The sequence below is a fragment of the Piliocolobus tephrosceles genome, chromosome 2 (genome assembly GCF_002776525.5).
Source record: "Piliocolobus tephrosceles isolate RC106 chromosome 2, ASM277652v3, whole genome shotgun sequence".
NCBI lineage: Eukaryota > Metazoa > Chordata > Mammalia > Primates > Cercopithecidae > Piliocolobus > Piliocolobus tephrosceles.
This window is the reverse complement of record NC_045435.1, coordinates 92,557,953-92,583,268: the sequence shown is the minus strand read 5'-3', so window position 1 is coordinate 92,583,268 and position 25,316 is coordinate 92,557,953. Positions and strand designations below refer to the sequence as shown.

The 25,316-nt window shown below is 46.7% G+C and overlaps 1 long non-coding RNA gene across 1 annotated transcript; it reads left to right on the top strand.

Moving 5' to 3' along the window:
* The first annotated feature begins 16,332 nt into the window (after positions 1–16,332).
* Positions 16,333–24,370, top strand: LOC111555583. The gene is made up of 2 exons (XR_002735566.1): positions 16,333–17,407; positions 20,896–24,370. It is a non-coding gene; the product is annotated as an uncharacterized LOC111555583 (long non-coding RNA).
* Positions 24,371–25,316: the final 946 nt, after the last annotated feature.

Genomic DNA, 25,316 nt, shown 5'->3' with positions numbered 1-25,316 from the left:
GGGATGGGGAAGATTGGTTCGTAATCCCCTTCTTACTAAATTGATTCATAATGATGGAAATTGAAAGTGAACCAAAAACAAAATCAGGATGCCCAGAGAAGATGACCCTTTGTTGTTAATTAGGCTCAAAGCAGAAAACATGATTTCTACAAGCTGGGTCCACTAGGAGAAGGATTTCTTCGCGTTTAAATGTTTGCCAGGCAGCTTCTACTTCAGTGGAAGGGGCCGGCTGCATTGCTGGGGTCTAAGTCTTTGGTTCAACGGGAAAGTTTGCAGCAAGTCTCTCAATAGTCATACTTCCCAGTCAGTTCCATCCTGACACAAACTCGACGCTGCAAAACCCACAGGCTGAGCCTTGTTATCTCATTTCCCCGCACATCACTGCCTTTGCAATTTTGCATTCTGAACTCCCAGTGTGGGGTAATTTTGAAGAGCAGGATAAAAACTGAAGCGCCAGCAGAATTCTATCACCCAGGGATTTAAATCCTCACCTTCCTCACAACTGGCATGTGCAATGTACTTATTTCTCTTATCCTGTTCTTAAGCTTGATTGGGAGGATTTGGTTTTCGCTTATTCTCTTACTGCCTGGAATAGGAGCTTTAAGTGGAGATTGCTGACTAATTTTATGGTTGTGTAGGTAACAGCGAACACTTCTGTCTGGTAATCATTGTGAACAACATCTCTCTGTACTCAAAGTCTAGTGAGTTACATTGGTATTCCCTTCACAGTCGCAGTGACCAGCCCATTGACTCAGCTTTGGTGCTTACATGTTTCTTGTTGGTTTGCTTTTTGGAATCACTGCTTCCCAAATTTTGTAGTATCAAACCCAGCGTTTTTAGATGTTGAACCAAATAAATTCTTGGGAGGTATGGAAAAATTATCTTCCAGAAATGGAAGTCCCAAGAGCAAGGGGAATAACACTAAGGTGTGTTGGGCTCCTCTGTTCTCCTATGTACCCCATGCACGTTCCCTCTCCCCCACCTCATCTGCAGAAAAACCTTCTGAAGGGATTGCTGTCCCTAGCTCACCCAAAGGAAACTGAGCTCACTGGCTTGCTCAAGACCCTGCATGGGTAGTGACGCCAGAGCAAGGCAGACTGATGGGTCTGTCTGACCCAAAGTCCAGCTCGCTCACTGAAGCCTTATCTTTTGGAAAGCTTCCAACAGTAACTCAGGAATTGAGCTTACTTGCTTAAAAAAGAAAGAAAGAAAGAAAGAAAGAAAAGGTTGATAAAACAACCTTCTGGTTATACTTGTACACTGATGCTGAATCCTGTTTTAAATTTTTTTAACCTTGCACATTCCGCTCAGTGATTCGTCTCAAAGCATAAAACATGATTTCCGAGAACTGAGTCCACTTGGCAGAGGATCACTTTGCATTGAAGGAATCATACATTTTCTCATGTACGTTTCATAGGCCATGTGAGTTTTCACCTTCCTGGATAACCAGGAATGTCCATTTTGCTGCCAGTTCCAGGCTTTTCAAAACTAAAGTTTCAAAGAGGTGCCTCTAAAACATGAATAAAATGGAATGGCATGAATCGGTCTCCCATCTTCATCGGGGGCATTTGGAAAAGCAGTGGAGAGTAGGCAACCTGCCTGCCTGTGAGGAAAGGAAGGGCCACACTCCCTGAAGACACCTGGGGACAGGAGGACTATGGCTCAAGCACAAGCCCATAGCCACTCCCCGCCATCATGATCCAGAGGCACACTGTTGTCTTGGCATCTGGGGGATGAGCGCCAGCCTCCCGGGCTTGTCATCGCTATCACTGGGAGAATGGTGGAGGCAGGGGAAGCATGTTGAGTGAGGCCGAGTCTCCATTTCCTCACCTATTAAGTGGGGGCAATGATGTCCACCTTTCAGGGTTGCTGCAAGGCTTGGGGAGGGGGTATGTGGAGCACCAGGCACGGTCAGGCTTGGTGAAAGATGGCTGTTGCCACCGAGGGGTTGCAGAAGATTCCAGCGAAGCCAGGTATCTCTAGTCCTCCTCAGCTGCCCTGAACTCAGTTACTGCTGCTTTTTTTATAGTCTGTCTCTGATAACAATTCAAGTCTTCTTGCATTTGGAGGGAGTATAAAGGTGGGAGTTTAAGGTGCCAGGGAGGTGAATATTGAGTCTGCAGCCCTGTCCTGGAAAGACTAATTCAGAAAAGCAGCTTTGTCAGGCCAGAAAGCTGCAGGGTGTCTCCTCAGGTTCTTTCCTCTGGGACCTTCTCAGGATCAAAGGGATTCTTCAGTTTCTAAATCAAAGTAAAATCTCTAGCAAAACACCAAAATAGAGCAGAGTGTCTCTGTCAGCAAGTTTTGCTTCCTGAAGAACCATTTCCACAGGCAGAAACACCAGCGGTCACTAGAGGAGCAGGAGGGTTGCAGCCCAGGAGCCCTGCCTCAGTCTAGACCCTCCACCAAGTGGGAGACAGGGGATTGTCTGCTTCCCAGGGCAAGAGGGGCATCCCTACAAAAGGATTGCAAGATTTTGCTAATTTGTGTTGGTGAAAACATGAAGAACGTGCATAGGAATGGATTATGAGGATGTTGGACCAAAGATGGAGTTGAGAGATCCTGAATTGTGTGTGTCAGCTGAGCAGCTGGAAGTGGCTCCAAGAGAGAGTTTGGTTGGTTAGCTGAAAGTGAGACTCAATGGTTCTACATTCCATGTGGTTTCCAAAACTTCCTTGGCATTATGTAAGAGGATGGAATCAAAGGCGTAGAAGGCTGGGATGTGAGAATCGATGTATCATGTGCGCCCTGCACACCCACATTCACACTCTGTCCCTGGAGTAGGCTCAGAGGATACTCCCTTCAGTAAGGCCTTGAGCAGCCTGTCACTGATGGAGCCCCATTGGCCTGGGAGATCACTGTGGTGGTTGAGCTCCGTAGGCTGGGCACATTGGTGGGGGTGCTGCCATTGAGATAGGCTGTCTGATTTCAGTGGAGATGGTATAGGATCACCATGTGTCAGAGACCAGAGATAGGCACTTAACTGCCAGAGTGGGCACAGTTACCTAATGGGCATCAAAATGTTTTTCAATATTGCTCTCCAGGTCTTCTACCAATGTGAGTTGTGTGATGTTTCCTCTGTCCATTATTTTTCTTTGCTTTTACTACAACTACCTAAATACTGTATACCCTATCTTGGCTATGAATCAACTGATACCTCTATTTTGATCCTTTTAAATTTTTCTTCCACATCCTGGAGAAAACCTCTTCCAAGGACATAGTGGGTGCCACAAATACATTATCCTTTGACACAATGGACCCTGAGGCCAGGGGCGTAATTTAGAATGAATGTGCCAAGTGTGTGCCACTCCTTCAGGACAGAGCTGGCGATGGGAACTCCCCACTTTGGAGTCTGGGCTTATTTCTGTGGTATTAGAGACACCTGTTAGTGAGCTGCCAATTACTGTGACTGTTGATTGAGCCCAAGGATTATCTTTTATTTCCTCTACCAGGAATAAATGGAGAATGCCATCCCATTTTACAGATGGAGAAACTGTCATCTAATCATTAGGTGTGTGTTGCTGAGCTTTCTCCTTCTATCTCACATACCCAGAGTGTACCTGCAAGAGCCCCTTTCAGACCTCCTAGAGTGCAGTGTGCTCATCTTAACGCCCCTGCCAACTTAGTTTGAATCAATGTCATGGAGGAGCGGACTTGCTCATCTTCACTTTGCTGGTCTGGACCCATTATAGGGGTCAAGAAAATGAAAAGCATTAGTTTCAAAGGAAAGCTAAAGATGTTTGCTAAATGTGTATGGCCCCTACCAACCTGTGGTTTCATAAAGGTTAATTGGCTGCTTTAAGCTCCACTGCCTCAGTTTCCCCCATCTGCAAGATGGGGACAAAACCGTGACCTATTTCCCATCTTGTCACATCCCATTTTATTGCCTCTGAAGGACAAGGAGGACTGAAGTGAAACCATATCGTCAGCTGAGAAGATGGGCTTGGCTAAAGATTTTCTCATTTCACCCCTTTCTCTTCAGCTTCACTTGAAAGTCCCCCTTCTCCTGCCCCCAGGTCTGTAGCTATTGCCTTAGCCCCCAGGAGTAGGGAACAAAGGAATGACATCAGCTATGTTGTGGGCTTGCCGTTTGTCTTAAAAAGTATCCCATCCTTTTTTTTTTTTTCTTTCTAGTGATGTAGAATGGGAGGGAGAAGGGGGGAGGAAAGGATGGTGTCACAAACACACACAGTCTGAGAGCACCCAGCCCTAAAACAGGAAACTCTTCATCCTCTCACCACCTGTGCTTCGAAGATTCATAAAAGCATGTCACTAGAAGCATCGTGTGAAATGAGCTAAGAGGCACTTCAGGGTGCATGATAACGTTAGCTGTGCCCTGCCACTTTGTTAAAGAATGTGCAAGTGCAGGGAGAAATCCAGCACTGAGTGCCCAGGCAGGCAGAACTCTTCACCTGCCACACCCTCCCTCCCTCCCCTCAACCACCCACCCCCACCCACAGTTTTTTTTAGCTGAGGGTTAAGATGGCAGGTCCATCATACAGTGGACCATCTTTCATGGCCCCTGTGAAGTTCAGATAAGTCCCAAGGTTGCTTTTACTGAGTCTGAAAAGGCTTGCCTTGAAGTTAAGGTGACTAGAGGGTGACTGATTCCTGAACATTTCTTGCAGAGTGAAGGATGAGTTTGGACTTCTCAGTTTGTGTCCAGAACAAGGATGGAGAGGCTCAGCAGCACCAACAGATCAGTACGTAGGTTTTTTCTGTGCCATATGATCGGGTTCTGAGTTGCTACAGCCATGGCCTTGGGCACGTGATGGTCTGCTTTTGAGGCTCAAGGGTATTGTTATTACCATCTCAGCAATAAGAAAACAAGCCCAGAGTGAGCACTGGCCAGTGTTACAAGGCTGTAGAACACAGCAAAGTCAGGGGAGTGGTCAGCTCTGGGGCATGGAGACACGACTCATGTCCCTGCCTCTCTCCACCCTCCCTGGGATTCACTTCCTGTGGGGAAGGGGTCCTTGCTCTTGTCTGTGCTTCAGACACTGTCTCACAATATGGTCTTTCAGTGTTAACATTAAAATATTAATACCTAGTGTTATGGAAGTGTTTTACTTTGAGCAAAGTCTCAGGGATATTTGTCTGCCCATTCCTCATTCAGTTATGTCAGTAAATAATTGCACAAATAATTTTTTTAAAAATATTACCGAGGAAGCTGCATGGACTCCTTGAATTCTGTTCCCTGCCTTGGTGTCTCCCACTTTCCTGTTCTTCCTGTTTGTGCATCTGAATAAGCCCCTTCCCCAGGCACGTGAGCACATCCATTTGCAGGAAAGCTGCCCCCTACCCCCAGGACTGGAGGCTCTATTGAGGTATGGTACAAAGAGCCAGAGTTCCAGAATTCACCAGCTCCAGCTCACCTGTGTCTCCCTCAGGGGCGAACAGAGGTGGATCTTTGAGCTGCTCCAATAATGACATTCTGGAAGAGTCAATGTCAACCTCAGTGCCTCGGCCTAGAGTCTGGGGAGAGGACCCCCCATGAGGCAACTGCTCCCAGCCCCCAGAAGTTGGTTAAGAACTACAGGGTGATTTGGATTTGTGAGTTGTCCTTCAATTTTGCTAGTGATTTCTCTAAATAATGGCCAGATCTGACAGGTCTGGAGGTGAGACTGAAGTGGGTCATTGCCAGTGTCAGCATGTGTGTGCCAGTGTCTCCCAGCTCAGGCTGCAGAGTGTAAGAGAGGGTGGCTCATTCGTTCTCAGAAGCCTGTTCTTGGTTACCTTTCCCTGAATATTTTGTGGTGGTGTTGAGATAACTCATTTTGTTCAGAAGCAGAACTTCCCCTTACTGCTACTCTCTGAAACCATGTTTCATTAAAGGGTTTTCTTCCTCCAAAACTCTATTAGCTGCTGCATTTTTTTAAGAGCGAATTTCTTGGGAGAACTACTGGAGAGAAGAGAATACAAACATATTGTTTTAGTCCTGTTCTTGCTCTGCTATAAAGAACTACATGAATCTGGGTAATTTATAAAGAAAAGAGGTTTAATTGGCTCACAGTCCCACAGTCTGTACAGGAAGCATCGCTGGGGAGGCCACAGGAAACTTACAGTCATGATGGAAGGGGAAGCAGCCTACGAAATTTCACAGAGCTCCAAGGCCAGGAGTTGTGGGGAGGAAGGAGGACTTTCAAAAAGAAAAATTAGGGGCCGGGTGCGGTGGCTGAAGCCTGTAATCCCAGCACTTTGGGAGGCCGAGACGGGTGGATCATGAGGTCAGGAGATCGAGACCATCCTGGCTAACACCGTGAAACCCCGTCTCTACTAAAAAATACAAAAAACTAGCCGGGCGAGGTGGCGGGCGCCTGTAGTCCCAGCTACTTGGGAGGCTGAGGCAGGAGAATGGCGTAAACCCGGGAGGCGGAGCTCGCAGTGAGCTGAGATCCGGACACTGCACTCCAGCCTGGGCGACAGAGTGAGACTCCATCTCAAAAAAAAAAAAAGAAAGAAAAATTAGGTCTCTGCTGCTAACCAGAAATGCCCAGCCAGGCCTTTGAGGTCTCAATGCCAGTCAAGTTTTCAAACAAATATACTTTCTAAAAACACATTTTGTCTGACAAGCAAGCATTTTGAGTTCTCGCAACAGAAATGCGAGAGCTGAGGCAAAACAGGCGGGCATGCAGGAGGAAGTGAGAACAGCTTACCTGCTCCTGTGGACAGAGCCCAAGGGCCCCCTTCAGAGCCCCCTCTGTCTGGGTGGGCAGTCTCAGGCTTGCCGGGATGGTTTGCCCCCAGGGTCCTGGGCAGGCAGCAGGATAAGTGAGATCAGTAACGCCATGAGTACTGACCACAAGGTCAGGGTGTTTGAAAGAAAATGGAGAAAGGATTGTCTTGTTCACTTATTAATGGGCATTTGTCATATGCCAGGTAAGGAAATAATCCTCCCACTGTCAGTATATCTTAATCCTCGTGTTGTCTGTATGTCTTTCGAGGCTTGCGGGGGAGGGAAATGCTTTGTCAGAAGAAATCCCTTTTCGGAGATAATGCAGATGCACCTCCTTTTACACAATGGGCATGACCCTTAAATGAAGTGTGTCTCACACATGATATTCGGGGCAGCAAAGAAACTAGCCTTTTCACATGGTCCTCCTAGAGCTTTTGGGGATGTGACTCCTTAGGTGGATTTCATGTAAATTGAGTTTCTGTAAAAGTTTTTCTGCAATTTGCTTGGTTTCCAAAATAGCAACAAATACTATTCAGTAAAGGCAAGGAGCTGACAATCCTTAGTGCCTCAAGTCCTAGCCATCTCTGATGATCAATATTCATGGGATCTTCACTTGAATTACTTGTTCAAGTATTCAAGTGAATACTTGTTATTACTGCCTTCCCAACTGCCCTCTACCAGCCTGGTAACTGAGATGACCACAATTTTAGAAAAAGAAAAAAATCCAGCCACCTTAAAGCATTTAAAATTCAAATAAGAATTAGAAAAGCAGAGTTCTAAGAACAAGGTCAAAAGAAGGTCTCTTTCAGTTGTATGAAAGTATCACAGTTAAATCCTTGTGAAGAGAGGAACCCAAGCACTTCCACCCCTCAGACAGGTTGAAAGTATGGAGTATAACTCTAGAACCACCCGAAAGATAGGATTTAGACAACTTCAATTTGGCAAAAAAAAAAAAAAAAAAAAAAAGACGCGACTACCTAAGGCATGAAATTCACACTGTGGAAAAGAAGAAATCATAAATTCCCTCCCTGATGCTAAGTCGCGTTCAGGCAAAAGCAAATTTTCTGACAGTGAATCAACCACTAAAAAAAAGCTTCCTGCAGCACAGGGCACAGAGCAGACTTCGCAAACACTGGTGCTTATTACTCTGCTTCCAGCCTTTATTTCTCCCACCTCTCCCCTCTGAAAGCCACGCTCAAATACAGCAATCCATCCACAGAAGAGCTACGCCTTTCCAAGATTAATTACAAGCAGGGGCCACGTGTCTGGGCTGGATATGTGATTGATCCTGCAGGAGGAAATGCAATGGGAAGCTAATGAGAAGCTAATGCTGCCTTTTATCCAGTAAGCAAAGTTCAGAGATGTTTACATTCTGCTAGTTAAGCAAGACCTAAGATGAATGGACTGTCTTCTCAGCATGAATTCTCGCCAAGGCAACACATACGTATGTCTCAGAGGACATCACCTGGGCCACAGAGGCCAGAGGGTCAGAATTCCTAATTTTGCAAATAGCTTGATTCCATCATGTTTTAATTAGCAAACTGATTGTATTCAAGAGATTGGTGAATGAAAAGTAGATTAAGATCAGTGCAACAGAATTCAGATGTATAGGATTAGAATTGGGATGTATAGACCAGTGGGAGGTATGAAGACTAGATAGGGGTCCTTTCTGCTACTTCTATAATTGGCAGGCAAGGGAGTACTCTTAGCACACCGGATGAAATGTGCTAAGATGCTGGAATTTCCTAATTTTTACAGAAAATAAAAATTTTCTTGTTTATTGCCATATCCTCCCCCCAGGAGAAAAATTAAAACCTGAGTACGAGATTAATCAAAACAATTAAAGGAGGAGGAGAATATTGCATGTGGCATAGCTATACCTTGGAAAAAATTAATGACAAGGAGAGTTGGTAATTCAGGAGATCCACCCTCGACTCTGATGCCCAGCAGCTGAAATGGCATCACACCAAAGATGTGGTGTGTAGCCTGGAAAGTTCCTGGTCTCTGTGGCCACTTGGTAGCTATGACTTTGGGTAAGCTAATTGTCATTTCCAAGCTTCCATTTCCTTAAGTGGGAAATTGGTAAAGCAGTACTATCTCAATTAAAGAAGATAATGGGCTGCGCACAGTGGTTCACGCCTGTAATTCCAGCACTTTGGGAGGCCAAGGTGGGTGGATCACGAGGTCAGGAGATTGAGACTGTCCTGGCTAACACGGTGAAACCCTGTCTCTACTAAAAATACCAAAAATTAGCTGGATGTGGTGGTGGACGCCTGTAGTCTCAGCTATTCAGGAGGCTAAGGCAAGAGAATGGCATGAACCCAGGATGCGGAGCTTGCAGTGAGCCAAGATCGCACCACTGCACTCCAGCCTGGGCAACATAGCGAGACTCCATCTCAAAAAAAAAAAAAAAAAAAAAAAGAAGAAGATAGTGAATGTGAAGCGTCCAGGCTGGTAAGAGGATCATAGTAAGTGCTCAACTAATGATAAGAGTTTTATTTGTTAGGCGTTCCAGCAGCACCTAGGAACAGCAGGAGGGAAAAGGCAGTGTTCAGTGGCTGTGTTGGCAAGGGAAGCATATAGCTCTTTTGTGTAGCAAAACACTTTTAACACGGAGGGCAAAAATCCTGTCCTGACACCAAATAGGTTTAATGTCCTGCCCTCACAGTTACCATAATGATGCCTGGGCACTCACATTAGGATACACATTGAGCTCTGTCCAAACATGGGACTTTCATATCTATACATGCACACCATCATTTAAAACTACTCATAAGTCTTAGCAAGGATTAGACTAGAGTAACACAAAAAGGACTGTATGGAGCTGAAGGCTATTTGGAGCAAGAAATCAGCCAGGGTGAACTGTGGTTTAACAGCAGGGAGCACCGCCTCATCCCTAGAGTCTGCGTTGGAAACCAGGCCCCATGCTGGCAGCTTTCCCTCCCCAGTCCCACATAACTCTCACAACATCTACACGAAAGCTATGGGGTGATGAGGAGACAGATGGATGGAGAATTGGAGAGGGAAGCCCAGGTGCTTTGCAGGAACTCCATAGCCATAATGGCCATTATTTATGGGGCACTTATGGTGTTCCCAACGGCATGCCATGCACCTCACATGTACTTTATTTAATCCTCACAATAACCCTGCTGTGTAAAACCAAGTCTCACCATTGCTAATGTGGGGATTGTAAGAGTCTCACAGGTCAAGTAACTTGCCCAAAGTCACATACAGCAGCAGGCCTGGGGAACCTAATCACAGTCCCAGTGCTCATACCCCCAGAATGCTTCCTCACATCCACCAAAGGCTACCAGGGTAACACAGAGACCAGTGGGAGGCATGGAGACTAGATAGGGGTCCTCACAGCCAGATTTCTGTAATTCGCAGGCAAGAGAGTACAGTTCATATCTGAAGACCCTAAAAGATATGCCCATGTGGAATACGATGCACTCTGCATATGTACTACGCAAATGGCAGTGAGTTTTGACAAATTTCTCAGTCTGTGCTAATATCAGCTTACATGTACCCACTGCGTGCTATATGTGTACCAGCACTGTTCTGAGTGATTGACATGTATTGACACAGAATCCTTACAGCAGTCCTGTGTGGCCAGTGCTGTGGTTATGCCTGTTTTACAGATGAGCAAAATGAGGCCAGAGAGGTAAAGCAACCTGCTTGGTGTCACAGAGGCAGAAGTGGTCCAGCTCCCAGGCTCTTACCCGCACGGGGACATGAACTAGAAGAGCAATACACTGTGGGGCTTGGAGATTCAGCTCCTCCCTTTGTCAGGTGAATACCTGACAAAGGAAACTGTAGGAAGGGATGTGCCTCATCTAATAATTCATGTTAATGATTCCACTAAGCCTTGAAGAGGACAGCACCAAAGACAACAAGTGACAGGCATGCTTTCCATCCTCAAGCCCTTCTCATCCTTTATGGTAACTGTGAGGGTGGAACGTTAAACCTATTTGGTGTCAGGACAGGACAGGATTTTCCAGCCATGGAAAAGAGATGTTTCGCTGATCTTCCTGTTTTAACCCTTTTCACTTAGCATGTTCAGCTGACGCTGGGTGGGGCTGCCAGAAACACTTTGGAGGCATGCTAAGTGGCGCCGTGACATCCTTGTCCGAAAGACGTGGCCACTGGCTGGCGTCCAGCACTGTGGTTGACTTTCAAACCATATAATTGAAATCATTTTTTTTTTTAAAGGAGGGGTAGGTGCCAGAGTAGGAGAAAGATCTTGGCAAAAACCTTATATGCGCTTTTTCCACCATTGGATTGACCAGACAGGGCCACAAAGCTGATACAACAGGATTAGCAGAATTGCATTGTTGGACATAGGCACAGCGTGACAGGTGCTACAGCAAAGGCATTTGGCAGGATTAACCTGCCAAGGATAAAGATGTAGCAGACAAGGGGCTGAATTAATGGACTGGCATGACCGAAGCAGGGAAATCTATTTGCATGCGATATTAACTGTGCTAATAAACTCCAGGCTAAGCTCGGCAGGCCAGGCAGCCTCTTTGAACTGGGGGTTTTATTTTTCACCTAGAAGGCTTCTGCCAAGATAGGCTATGCTTTACAGGTTGCCTTTTGGGTTTTTTGCCATCATCTTAAAGTAGACGTGCTGTCTTAAATGCCTACAACAACATGTGTGCTTTACTGACCATGTAGAATGATCCTGATACCTCAGAATGTGGAAGCCAAAAGGTCCTCCATTTAGAGGGTGATTGTCTATGAAAAAGCAGTGAAGAAATATAGAGCACACTCTGGAAAACATCTACTTGGGATAGGTTGTCTTGTCTGAGTTTTATATTCTGATTTCCTGAAAGTCAGGGTGGGTCTGGAGTGAGCAGGCAAGATGCCCAGGATGCAGAACCTCAGGAAGCACCCATGGTCTAGCTCAGACGAGAGCAGGATCTGCACGGAGGGTGCCTCTCTCCTCTCGCCCTGGCCCCATCCTGGCAGCAGCATAACATCCACCCATTCAAAACCATGAATGGACTTGAATACGCTTCACACTGACACTACCTGCACTGCTGAGTGTTGGGAGGTGGTCCAGGAAGCATTGTAAGAGACTGAGGAAGGAAGCCAGTAAAGGTTATCCATCAGGGTACTGCTGCTGGCACATGCGGACCTCTGTGAGCTGGTGTAGAGCACATCACAGGGTTATCCCACCCAGGGGGCCAGAGAGCCGGGTGTTTATCCCCAACTCCTGTCCGTCACTGGTTGATGCTCCTTGGGAATGTTAACTCCTTGGCACCCAGCCGGCCCACATGCAGCCTGAACACACTCCTGCTCCCATTCCTGACCCAAGGAAGCCCTTAAGCCAAGAGTCGCACCTTATATATATAGGAACGGAGGTGCTAGGTACAAGCAGTGCTGGCCACATAGGCACAATTTAATTTTCTTCAGAAGTCAAAGCCACATCAGACTCCCACTGTACTGAGGCCCATCAGGAACATCAGTTTTTAACAGAGCCCTAGATTTAGAGCAGCAGTTCCCAAATCTGGTTTATCAGAATCCTTGGGGTTGGGGGGTGAATTCCTGGACTTCACTCCCAAGCTGGCTGAACCAGGACCTTGGAGTTGGGGTCCAACCCTGAATCACCCACTCCCCACCGTGCAGGCTTCCTGAGCTGGCCAGAGTTAGTGGCTGATGGCAAACTCTGAATGGAATTCATGCTGATCCGTGATGACCCTAGGAGGTGGTTGATGAGGAAACACATCCTGCATTTCTATTGCAGTTATCTTTTTCCAGAACAGGCGAAAAATGTTTTGTTGATTTGAGACCTCTGATGTTACAAAGCTTAGATAAATGTCATGTCCTTGGTATTGCCTGCACCAAGCAATCATTATGTGATGTTTAAAAAAAAAAAATTAGCTGACCTGACCCTCCCAAGCTAGTGGTGAAGGCGGACTAATGTAAGCAGGCCAAATTGGAAAGTAATAAGAGATAAAGGCTTTGGTTAAAATTGGCACAGGATTATTGGAATATTAGATATCTTGCATTCTCTTAAAGTGCCCTTGGAGTAGCTGAGGTGCTTAAGGAGGCAATAGCAGGTAAAAAGCCCTGAGGTGGGAGGGTGCAGGGTGTGTTCCAGCTAAGCTTTAGTCCACATGCCACTCGGGATGTGGCATGTCACACACCCTGTCAAGTGACATCTTCTTGAGCTCAAAAGAGGCTCCATCCACAAGAAAGGCCTGATCTTTTTACACTGCAGAAGACACCATATGGTCTTGCTCTGTGTTTCAAGATCTGAGAGACAGCGCAGCCAGAGCCCAGGAGGAGGGAATGGCGGTGGATGGGCAGGAAGGGCTGGACCCACAGGGCCTTGTGGGCTTTTGCAGGACATTATTTTATACCATGTGTGATGGGGAGCAAATGAAGGTTTGAAGCAGGAGAGAGACATCTTCTGATTCATATTTTAAGAGGGTCACTCGGGCTGCTGTGGGAAGGTTGTGTTAGCCCCTTACTACCTAAATCAGACAAGAAGTGGCACGGGTCTGGACTGGGAGTTTGGGTGGCCATGGAGATGAAGAAATCCACTTAATATGGCAAAATATTGGAACTTTCTGGCTATTCTGATGATTCATAGGGGACACAAAGAACAGATTTTTACCATCATGGTGCCCTTACACCCCCTGCTTTGCAGGACCCCCTCATGGAATGGAAGCACATCCAGGCTGAAGGCCCCTGTGTTCCAGGTGCTGTGTGGGTGCTGACCTGCCAGGTGACTCCATGATGGCTTCCATCCTCAGGGTCACCATCAACTAAGACAAAGTGAAGATGTAAATAGTAATGGAAGGACATGAAAGGTACAAGAGTCAGAGGCCAGGCCAAGAGCACAAGCTGAGCAAGGGGCAAGGAAGGGCCCCTTGATGGCTGGGTCCAGAACCGGGACTGCAGAAAGAAGAGTTTTCTGGATAGAAAGGGGTGTGGGCCTTCCAGTCAGGTTCAGATCCACAGAAGCATGCACACGTGGTATGCTAGGGGCACCACTGTACCATCGGGGAGGGGCATGCTGGAAAAGAGGCTGCAGAATCTGGGACTCACTCTATCCTGGGGCAATGGGGAGTCTAGGAGAGGGTGAGTCAGATCAGTGTGGTGTTAGCCTAGAGTCAGGAAGATGAGTTAAGAGGTCTGTTGAAGTAAAATTATTCATTACAGAATAGCACCGTGTATGTTTCTAAAATACTTGGTGCCACATTTATTCTCCTGAGGGATTATCTGAGCACTTAGAAAAGAATAACTGGGCCCTTGAGTCTTGGTTGCAGTCATTCATTCATCCAACCAGTATTCATCAAGCATCTCCCACATGGCCAATGCTGGGGACCCAGTGGTGAAGTTGGAGGAGACTTCACTTGCATGCCATGAGAAGTGCTTTAAAGGAAGAGGACCAGATACCTGTAGAGCATGTTACAGAGAAGTCAGGTCTGGTCTGGGGTTGGAGGTCCAGGAAGTGACTGGAGTTGAAGCTTGAAGGAGCTGGTATTCAACATGCAAAATTGGGAAAGAGGCATTCGAAGGAAGTAGCTCGTGTGAGGGCCCTGGGGTGGGAGGGAGCATGGTTCATTTGAGAAGTTAAGAAAGCACAGAGAGTAAGGAGGAGAACAGGGAGGGTTAGAGGAGGAGGAGGTAGGGCCTGTGCCAGGCCTGGCCCTGCCCTTTAAGGTGCCAAGTCCTTGCAAGCATTTGAAGTTAAAACATGATGGCCATTTGTTGATGATTTCTTGATCTGTTTCCCCTTAGGCACTGGTGGATTCTCGACAGAACCACAAAGTGGAGTTGGCTACAGATGAGTCTGTTCATGGCCTCAGCTTCCCACCTATTCCTGAGTCACCTTTTGCCCCTCAGACAGAGATGGGATAGCGCCAGGATGTGGGTTTGTGTTGTCTAATTTCTTGGAATTTGTACAGGTTTTACCTGGTACCAGCGTGACCTTCCCATGTACCCTCTTGGTCAGCAACTCACAGTCTGCTTGCTTTATTTTATAAGGAGTTAATCCCACTTTCTGGAACTTACTCATTCTCAAAGTGAGTGGTTGTTAGCCCTCAAGACAGTCCGCAGAAATTTCAGCCCCATGGGAAAGAAAAAAATGCAGGTCTCTACCTGATGCTTGGAAAGCCAGCCATGTTAACTTTGTCAACACCAATGCTCATCAAATATGCACATTTATCTAGTGTTCCCAACCTAGATTCCCAGCCTGGGATTCTGTGGGCCAGAGGCCCCAGGGTAGAGATTATAGCCTAACATCCCAGCCGAGAATCCTTGATTGCAGACAGGAAAAATCCAGACATTTCTGAACTCCAAGACCACAGTGATTTACGTGGCTTGGTGATAAGCTATTACTGATAAATTACTCGAAGTTTCTGCTTCCCCCGACTCTGGCAAGAACTTTGGCAGAACTTCTACGCCATATCCAGTACTAGGAACTTGCCAAGTTTATGTCCTTAAAATAAAGTGGGTTCCAAGATAGATGGCAGAAAGTGGGAAATGTGATTTTTCTTGATTGGGTAACTAAGAACCACACAGCAGGCGGGAGCCATTTTGGGCCAAAGAGCTGTTCATTTAAAGTGTTTATTGACACCTGGAAGTAGGGATTAAACTTCAAATGCTATTTTCACGTCAAGTTTATGCTATATAATTTCATAATGGTGATAAAATCCAGGCAGCTACCAAAAGGAGAGCTCCCAAGTGATCTTACTACTGGGTCTCCCTAGTACAGACATTCAGGATCCTGGACCAGCTGAAGCCAGGGGAGGAAGCACCCCGGCGGGTCACAGGCTGATGGAAAGGAGGCGCCGTGATGGTTAAGTATTTCCGTGTTGGCTACCTGATTTCTTTTCAGCTGGTCTCAGCTTTGGTTGGTTTGTATGACTGCCTCAAATTCTCGGTAGTCACCCTTATTTTTTATTTGGAATGTGTTCCCCACTCTGTAGAGGACTGAGTCAGGGAGATTGCTGTGCATCCTTGAAGGGTTCCATTTTGACCCTGATCATCCTCAGTAGACATGGGTGCTACTCCAAGCGTGGCCTTGGAGGTTTGGGGACCCTGGACGGCATACAAATCGAGAGGTGAGGGACAGCCGAGGGAAAGAAACTACTCAGAATATGCGGTAAGAACCTTGTCTGGTTTGTTTGGCAGCACAATAATGGGATTCCTTGCATTTCTCCCAGAAAAGCATTGGTGGGGAAAAAACTTTGTTCTGGGAGGTGCAGTGATCATCAAATACTATGAAGGTCCATCATTGGGACATACTCAAGCTGTGTAGAGCTATGTTTTCCCAGAAAAATACCAATGCACAGGTAAGTTTGTGTTCAGGACCCAGGACTCCTTGGAGCCATGGATACCCACCCATGAGCCCTATGGGATGGGGAAGTTCACAAAAGGCACAACAAAAAAAGTCTTTCAGGTGGGGCTGGGGAGGGCAGTAAAATGTTGGTTTATGCTTGCTTCCTGGTTCTCACTTCTGGCTGTTCTCTGTCCTCTCTCCACCTCCTCCTCCAGCAGCAGCACAGAGGCATCTCTGCGCCCATCGGCCTGCCCCAGAGACCTCCCCAGCATGGTGTGGTGGGGCAGCTGGTGTTGTGAATCAGGCCGTTGCCAATCAGAGAACGGCTACTTCACAACACCAGGGCCGCACCACACTACAGGCAGCATTCCGGCTCCAGAACCCGCAAGGGCGCCCTCTGGCGAGGCAGCCACACCCACCGCAGAGGACCGTCAGCTCCAGAACCCAGGCAGTTCTGGGCTGGCTGCTGCAGCTCCCCGGCAGACACTGGCCTCCTGAGGCTGCTGTTTATCCCCCAATACAAATGCTCTACTTTTAAAGAAAAAGACACTCACTCCTAGTAACATTAGCTTCCTACAGAGAAAATGATGCGACCAGGCTTCCCACTGTGAAAATGAAGTTATGGGCCATCAGGAGGGTTAAGCGCCACTCAGCTGAACATTTCCTCCTAGGTGCGGAGCTGGGACCCTTGTTTTGATACTTGGTGATGGTAGCTTTGAATAGGGCAAAGTAGAGGAAAGGGAGGACCTAGTAATAGAACAGTGGCCTCCTGGAGAGAGGAAGGCTCTTTGTAGCCACATATACAGGTAACGCATCTACTTCCTAGATGATCCCAGGGTCCCTGGAGAGCAAACACCTTTCTTGGCTGGGGAGAGTTCCACAGCTCTCCATCAGCGCATGTCCCAGTGACCTGAGTGCTGGATAAGAACCAAGCACCAGATTGTTCCTAGGGCACTGATCTGCCAGACACTCCATCAAAGGTAATACCTGCCATTCATTACCTGTGCTGACAGATGGGCTTCCTTTCCCCAGGTCCTTACAGTCATGGACCCAGCAGAGCTGGAAAACTAATGGAGGTCTCTAGAGTTGGAGTAGTATTTCGTGCCTAACTTAAATCTTATATGTGACATCACCATTTTTCAGAGCCCAAGCAAGAGTTTTCAAGATAGAGTGGCTGGGTTGGCTAGTGTCCTTTCCAAAACACTAATAAAAAGGAGGATGTTCCTCTCTCTAGCTTTTTATAGGACAAAGATCCAGAGCCACTCTGATTAACTCAGGCCCAGTCTATAGTCTGTTTGTATAGGGATCTTGCTGCTCTGAAAACCAGAGAGATGGATAAAAACAAGCACCATGCAAACCTTGCATAGCACCCAGGTTACATAGAGCCCGAGTTAACCAGAGCCACCTGCATCTATATCACCTTAGAATTCCGGAAGGTGAGTCTACTTCTATAAAGTTCTATCCCTCACCCCATCCCTATATCGTTAACGGCATCTCTGAAATTTGTACTAAAGTATGTTTAGGGACAAATATCTTCAAAGCAAAATAGTCCCAGTTTTCAGAAAGGGCTTCTTGCCGTCTCCTTCATCCAGTTACCAACTCGCCTACCACCAACGGAGTCCAAGCCAGAGCCACTCACGGTGTGGTCCATGGGCGGCAGCTTCAGCATGTTGGAAAAGCAGGATCCCAAGGGCCACCATGCACCTGCTCCATCAGAATCTCCAGTGGCCAACTCGGGAAACATAGCAAGACTAATCTCTACAAAAAATGTTTTTAAAAATTAGACGGGGGTGTGGTGGCACACACCTGTAGTTGCATCAGCTACTCAGGCAGCTGAGGTGGGAGGACCTTTTGAGCCCAGGAGTTTGAGGCTGCAGTGAGCAGAGATTGTGCCACTGTACTCCAGCTTGGGTAACAGAGCAAGACCCGGTCTCAAAAAAAAAAAAAAAAAAAAATCTCCAGTGGGGACAGCAAGCTGGGCAGGAACTCTGTTACAGGCACTAGAGGGGAAGCTTCAAAACCACTTCCACCCGCTTTTGGGTCTCCCCACAACCTCTCCAGCTTCCATTTCAGCCTTGTCTCTGCCACACATTATAACCAGAATGATCTTTTCAAAATGCACTCCTAAATCATGCAAATGCATCCCATTCCTGGCCTTGTAACTGCTTAATGGGTTATCCTCACGCTAACTTCAGTGGGACCTGTGAATGACATCCACTCCCCTCCTCACCCCTCCTCCCTTTCCATACGATCCCTCTGGCCCCTGCCGCAGGGCCTTCATTCAGCTCAGCCCTATCTAGAAAGCTCCCAGCTGCCTCCAAACTCCCGTCATTGATGCCTGACCGTCCTCCAGGTTTTGGACAGAGCTAACTCCCACTACCCAGGCAGCCAGGTCAGGTAACAGCTCTTCTGTGCACTCAGCAAGCTGAATTCCATCCCTTCAGAGCATTCATCTCATTTTGTCATTACTCATTCATGAATGGGAATCTTTGCTGAATCTATGTCTTTCCCACTGGCCATAAGCTCCTTGAGGGCAGGGTTATTCAGCTTCATTCACTGCTGTACCCTCCAGCCTAGTTCAGTGTCTGGCACTAAATAGACACTGAATAAATCTGTTCAATGAATGGATGAGCACAGCCCAAGCCCAGTGTCCTTCAAGGTCAGACATTCTTGCCATTTGTTGAAGCCCTGGGTCTTTGTTTCCTTTCAGTGGCATCATTATTAATAGTAGCAGGCAATTACAGAGTAGAAACTGCCCGGCACTGCCCTGAGCCCTCCATGTACATTTAGCCATGTACTTGGTGCCTCCATTTCCTCCTTATAAGCAGGCAGGTCATGTAACCACCCTATCAGGTAAGTACCAAGACCACACCATCCATATTGTTGGTGATTGGTGTCACTACTGTTTAAACCCAAGCACTCTGGCCTCAGAGTCCATGTGTTGAGCCACTGCCTCCTGCTGCTGAGGAGCCAACGTGAAGGGGACAAAGCTGATGATGGAAGTCCAGGGCTGCTCCCAGGGACTGAGCAAAAAAGCCTTCTCCATTCTCAGAGGCTTCCACTCTAGTTTCTTAAACCAGGTAGACCAGGCAGTGTTCTCTCCCTTTGTGCATTCGTAGATTCTAACCTTGTTTAAAGCACTTCATAATGGAACCTGATTAAAATCCTAATAAAATACAAAATGGGGTCAAGTCCAGAGAGAGAATGAGAGAACCATTTAAGATCCAGAGGATGCTCTACTTAATTTTGGTATTGAGCTGCTGAATTCATTTGAAGTTTGCACAGTGACCTTCAGAGGTCGAGACCACAAAGGCAAATTGTGCTCCCCACCTACCTCACCCTACCCCTGTCCAGAACCGTTTCCTCAAGGCTAGCCTAGGGGAGCACAACCTTGGGCTGTCTCCCCCGCATGCTTAGATCCAGCCAGAGCGCCACCCCTGAGCCACAGACCTCCGTTCACGTTGTGGCTTCTTTTCCAAAGTGTATTCACCTCATTGAGAACAGCCTCTCCCCTCCTGAACATTTCAGACCTTCCACTTAGGCTGACTTAATGCCACCTGGTCAGAAAAAAAAACAGAGTATCCATTCCCCCTTTTCTAAAACCTTGATTTTGTGATCATTTGAAGCTCTGACTTTAGAATCTCTGTATTATAACTTCCTTGGGATCCTACCTTTGCAGCTAGCCACATTCCAAATTATAAGACTCTCTCTGGAGGCCAGTTGTAGACAACCAAAAGCCCTGGCGATGTAGGGAGCTCGCCACACACTTTTATACCTGCCACCTTGTCTTAAGCTGGTAACCATCTGCTGACCCCAGTCAGCTCTTCTGGGAAAAGCAGAGTTTGGGAAAGGAGTTCCCCGAATGTATTTATATAGCAAATGGAGCAGTGGTTCTCAAAGTGTGCTCCCTGGAGCAGCAGCGGCACCAGCATCTCCTGGGAACTCATTAGACATGCATATCCTCCAGCTGCACCCACCCCTGCTGTGTTAGCAGCTCTGGGGTAAGGCCAGTGCACTCAAGTTTGAGAATTACCAAAATAAAGTAAAAGAAGGGGGAGAAAACCCCTCGAGTATCACAGGTTAGAAGGCCACAATAGTAGAGCGTCTGTGCCTACCATTTGCAGAAATGTGGCAAGTTTAGGGGGTTTACTAATGCATGTTGAATAATGATTCTCTTAAAACTTTTGTGAATTGTTAAAGTAAATTCCTAGGGATGCTGGGCAGTGATAACCTGACTCCCATTTTCACCTGCACACACATGCCCAGAACATCCTCTTCTTCATAACAGGGAAGTTGGAAGGTAAAAGTTATTTTCTACCAATATAAAGTCTTAGATTTTTATTTATTAAATTCTTAACACAGTATATGGCACAGTTACCTTTTAAAGGCTTTCCATTTATTTAATCTGAGCCCACAACAACCCCATTTAAGGAGAGGAACTAAAGCCAGAGAGATTTAGGAGCCAGCCTGTACCTCAGGGATGAGAGACATTACTTGCTGGAGCAGAGATTTGAGCTCGGCAATGCTCCCAAACCCACAGTTGCCCTTGCTTTTGATTTTCTACCTCTCTAATGAACAAGTGGAGATCATAAAAGTCAGCTGTGCCCAGCTTAGAGAACCTGTTTCTGTCTGAGCAGTGAAAAGCCATTTGATTGGCAGTCAACTTGGAGAAACTCTGACCTTAAATGATAGTGCCATAAAGACCAAACACACTGGGCAGTCATATCGTTTCAACTTGACAAAATTTGTCATACTTTTTTCTCAAGGCGGCCTTCTGGTTTTTTGCTAGTGGCAGGGGTAGATTTCCTTGTTTTACTAGTAATTATCACCTTTTACCTTAGACTTCATAGGTGGTCTTTTATGCATTCCTCGTGAAAGCCATAGCCAAAAGCCTTTTCAACCCCAAGCATCTGTCTCTTGGTAGGTACTGGCTTCAGGCAAGTGGCTTCTGTCGTGAAGAAAATATAATACTTTGAGTGTCATTGCTACAAGGCAAGTGTTCCTATGTACTCCATCACACCAACTGCAGTGAGACTATCAGGAAAGCTTTGGGTACCCTCCCCGGGAAAACTGCACATCACTCTGCTGAAATTTCAGGAAAAGTTTACGGGTCTCAAGGACAGAGCTGAAGTCAAAAAATTTCACCTTCGTGTTAACTTTTATGGATTTTTAAGGGGAGGGGCAAAAAAATTCATTTCACCATTCCCTTTGTCTTCTTAAAACTCAGAAGAAACCTCACACACAGACCAATGAGTTTGAAATCGCTATTTTAAAAGGCATAGCAGAATTTTGATAGAAAAAATAGAGCAAAAGCAGTAAAACCTCATCCCTAACATTGTCCAGCTGCCTGACATCCTGGTTCAGTTCCGGAGACTTTGCATCACTCCCTAGTTCCAGGGGGTGGCACAGGAGCCAAAATGAGACCTGAGGCTGAGGCCCAACAGAAGATGAAACTTGGGAGCAGCCTCAGCTCCAGGAATCCTCACTTTCTGGCACAGCAGGTTTGGGTGCCGCAGAGCCCAGGGCTAGGCGCCTGCCAGCAGTCCATCAGTCACAGTCTCAGATGAGTGGCATCAAGGTGGAGCCCACTGAAGTGAAGAAGAGCTGTGAGGGACACCTGCAGCAGAAATGTCCGCCCCCTGCCTTGTCCCACTGAAGCTCCATCTCACAGTTGGAGAAGTGGAAGCAAAGGAACCTGTCCTAGACCACACAGCCTGGCCCTGTTTCCAGAGCCAGAGGTCTTTGGGCTCTGGAACAAAGACAGTGACCCCATTAACCCACTGGCACTGTGTGCCAGGCACTTGGCCTGTGTCGTCTCATTGCGGCACAGAGCAGCCCTGGGAATGGAAGCAGTGTCATTCCTATTTTTCAGGTGAGGTACAGACTCAGAAAGGTCAAGAAACTTGCTCACGGTCTCACAGCTGGTGAGCTGGTTGTCAGACTCCCAAGATGTGCGCTGCTAACCCTGCCCAAAGGGACTTCATCCTCCTTCCTCGACAGCTCTCCCGACCACCCGCCAACAGGCAACGTAGGTGTGACTGCCTTCAGAAGTTTTCTACCTGCCTTCAAGCTTGAAGCACTAGAGACTGAGGGAAGAGAGAACTGGAAGTGAAGGAAGAAAAAAGAGTTATTGCCCTCCTGCAGTGAACCTCCAAGGTTGTTTCCTCAGGCCTGACTGGACTGGAAGAAGCAGGGGGTGTGTGTCTGTGTGTGTGTGTGTGTGTGTGTGGTGTGTGTGTGTGTAATTTGACTTTGTGACCATGAAACTGAGTGAATACTCTTCTGTCGTTGCCTGTTTCTTCTTGTACATTGCCTAGAGGAATACCCATTAATGTTTAGAGGCATGGAATGATAGAAAATAACACTGTTCAAGGACCAAAAATTTAAAAATTGCTGACATACAGCATAGAATGTGAAAGTCCCTGATAATCTTATCCTTAGGGATAACCACTTGCCATTTTTTACAATTTGAATTTTTTTATGATTACAAAAGTCAGACACATTTAAAAATACTTTAAAACAAAATAAAAATAAATGCTTCATTGCTCAGGTTACCTTAGTACAGGCAAGGTCTGAGACCACATCCATCAATGCAATTTGCTGCATGGATTACCAGATCTCCCCACCATTGACCTCTTGATTTTTTTTCACTCTGAGAGCAAACAGAATGGGCAAGGGCTGACCTGAAATCCTTTTGAAACACAGGCTGGATCCTAGGGCTTTGACCTCCACTGCTCACTGCCACACAGGATCCATCTCTGTGCCCCACTCCCACTGGCCTTCCTGCTGCTGCTCACACAGGCCTACTCCTAAGGCTTCTGCATACTCTGTTCCCTGCAGAGACCTCTCTTCCTCTGAACAAATGTGGGACCCATCTCTGCCAAGGCTGGGAAGCAAACAGCCCCCACTTTGCCTTGCCAGCCTGTGTTTGCACCATTCCTGTGGTGGCCTCTCCCAGCTGCTTTCATGTGGCATTTGAGCTCTGGGAAGCTGGAAGTTTGTAGAGTCCAGTTCCCTCATTCTGCATATATGGACGATAAAGCCCACAGGCAAGGGCTCTGACAAAAGGAAAAATGCTTTCCATTTGGCATTGTGATGCAGAGGCTGTCACAGACAAGCCTAGGAATTTGGGATACATCTTGCTGAGCCTAGAGACAGAAAAGAGCTTCTAGGCTGCCTTCCCTGAGCCCCAGGCCAGGCCCCTCCAGGACACACTTGCATGGCACCCTGTTCTACAAAACACTGCACACTAATGACGATGCAAAGGATTAACTGACTTTTCCATATTCTTGTTTTCTACCAAGTGATAAGCTTCAGAAGGACAAGGTATGAGTCCATTTTGCTTTTTGCCTTCCCCAGCACATGGCACAATGCCCAGCACATAGTGTTTTGAGAGACAGCTGACTGGCTGTCTCATACAAGGTCCTGCTCTGTTGGACACAAGGGCTGCTTAACACATTCCTGTGCTACAAAAGACGGGCAGTGCTCCTCTCCTCTAGGAGCCACCAAATAAATCCAGATACGAATGCCAAAAAGAGGGCAGCACCAGCTTAGGGACAGAGTGCCTTGATAAGGCACTGTTTCTATCCATGGAGGCAGTGTGGAACGATAGGAATGATCCAGGACCTAGGGGAGAGAGCTTAAGTCTTCCTTGCAGCCAAAAGCCTTCAAACCTGAGCTAGCCAGAACTGTTGTGTCAGAATTCTCACCCATGACAAGCAGCCTGGAGGTAGGGATTCCAGGGTTGATGCATTGACTTAAGGTGTCATCAAAAGCTTAGACTACCCTTCTGCTGCACCACCCTTATCACCTCGTGGTCACAAGAGGACTACTGCTGTTCAAGTCATCACTTCCACATTCCAAAAGGAAGAAAGGAGAGGTAGAGGGGCCAGAAGTATCCCCACCTTTTAGGAGGCATTAGCTTTCCCAGAAACTTCCATGTCCACCCAGCAGACTTCCACTTACATCTCACTAGGCAGAACTCCTATCAATTGGCTACCCCAGCAGTCAGGGAAGCTGGAAAGGTGAGCATTCAGCTATAGAGAGTGGAAACACAAGCAGCGAGGGAAGAACAGGTCAGTCATCACTGTAGAGTTCCCCACCCTGCAGCATTTGCCAAAACTAGGTAAATTATTTTTTAACATAACAGTGTTTTTGTGGATTTTCTTATTACAAAAGCAATGCATATACATTGTTACTTTAGAAAATAAAGATTTTAAATCTTCAACAAGCCCATTACTCAGAAGTGACAACTGTTATTCCTGGTTTATTAGCTTTCTAGATCTTTGTATTTTTTTTTAACATGGGTGGAACCACAATACGGGTTGCTTTGAAATCAGCCTTTGCACTTGGCATTGTGAAAAATCTTTCCAAATCATTAAATGTTCTCTACAGAATTACATTTTATGTATTTGTGTTCCATTGAATAAGGCACATAATTTGTTTATTTGGTCTCTTGGTGTTGGGCATGTTTATAAAAATAAAATGTGAGAAACCAAAACTAGTGATTCTCCTTGTAGCTTAATCTTTGACCCAGGTGTTCCCTGTCTAGGAATATCTTGGAGTATTTGTGGATGTGCACATCTTCAGAGCTTTTGAAACTTCCCACGAAATTGCCTTTCTAGATGAACTGTTCCAATGTACGATCCCAAGAAATGAGATTGCCCATTTCCACCTCCTAAAATTTTTACCAACACTTTAAAAAAAAGACTGGGGAACAGGAGTGGTAACCTAGCCCGGCCCTCTTGTTTCCCAGATGAGAGAACAAAGGGAAGTACTTGTGCAGGACATACAGCATGGCCAACCCTGGAACCCAGGCGGCAAGATGGAAGGCCAGGCCCCTCTGGGGTTCTCAAGGAGATGGACAAGGTCAGACTCAGGGGCATGATGCCTTGTAGACCGTGGGTGTGTGCAGTCCCAGTCCCTGGTCTGGCAGTCCCTGGATGGACAGATTTGCTTATGACTCAGCATCGTATTTCAACTCAAGTTGTGTGATCCTAAGCTTCTCACTTAACTGTTCCTGGGATCAGTAAAAAGAGGAAATAGGGCCCAGAACCAGGTCCTGTTGTCAGCCATCATATCTGTTAGGGACTGAATCGTGTCCCCCTGACATTTATGTATTGAAGCTCTAACCCCCAATGTAATTGGAGATGTGGCCTTTAAGGAGATCACTGAGGTGAAATTAGGTCATAAGGGTGGGGCCCTAACCCAATAAGACTGCTATTCTCCTAAGAGGAAGAGACTCCAAAAAGGTGAGTTACCACCAGAGGAAAGATCATGTGAGGACTCAGTGAGGAGGTGGCCTTCTACAACCCAGAAAGAGAGGTCTCCGGAGAAACCAAACAG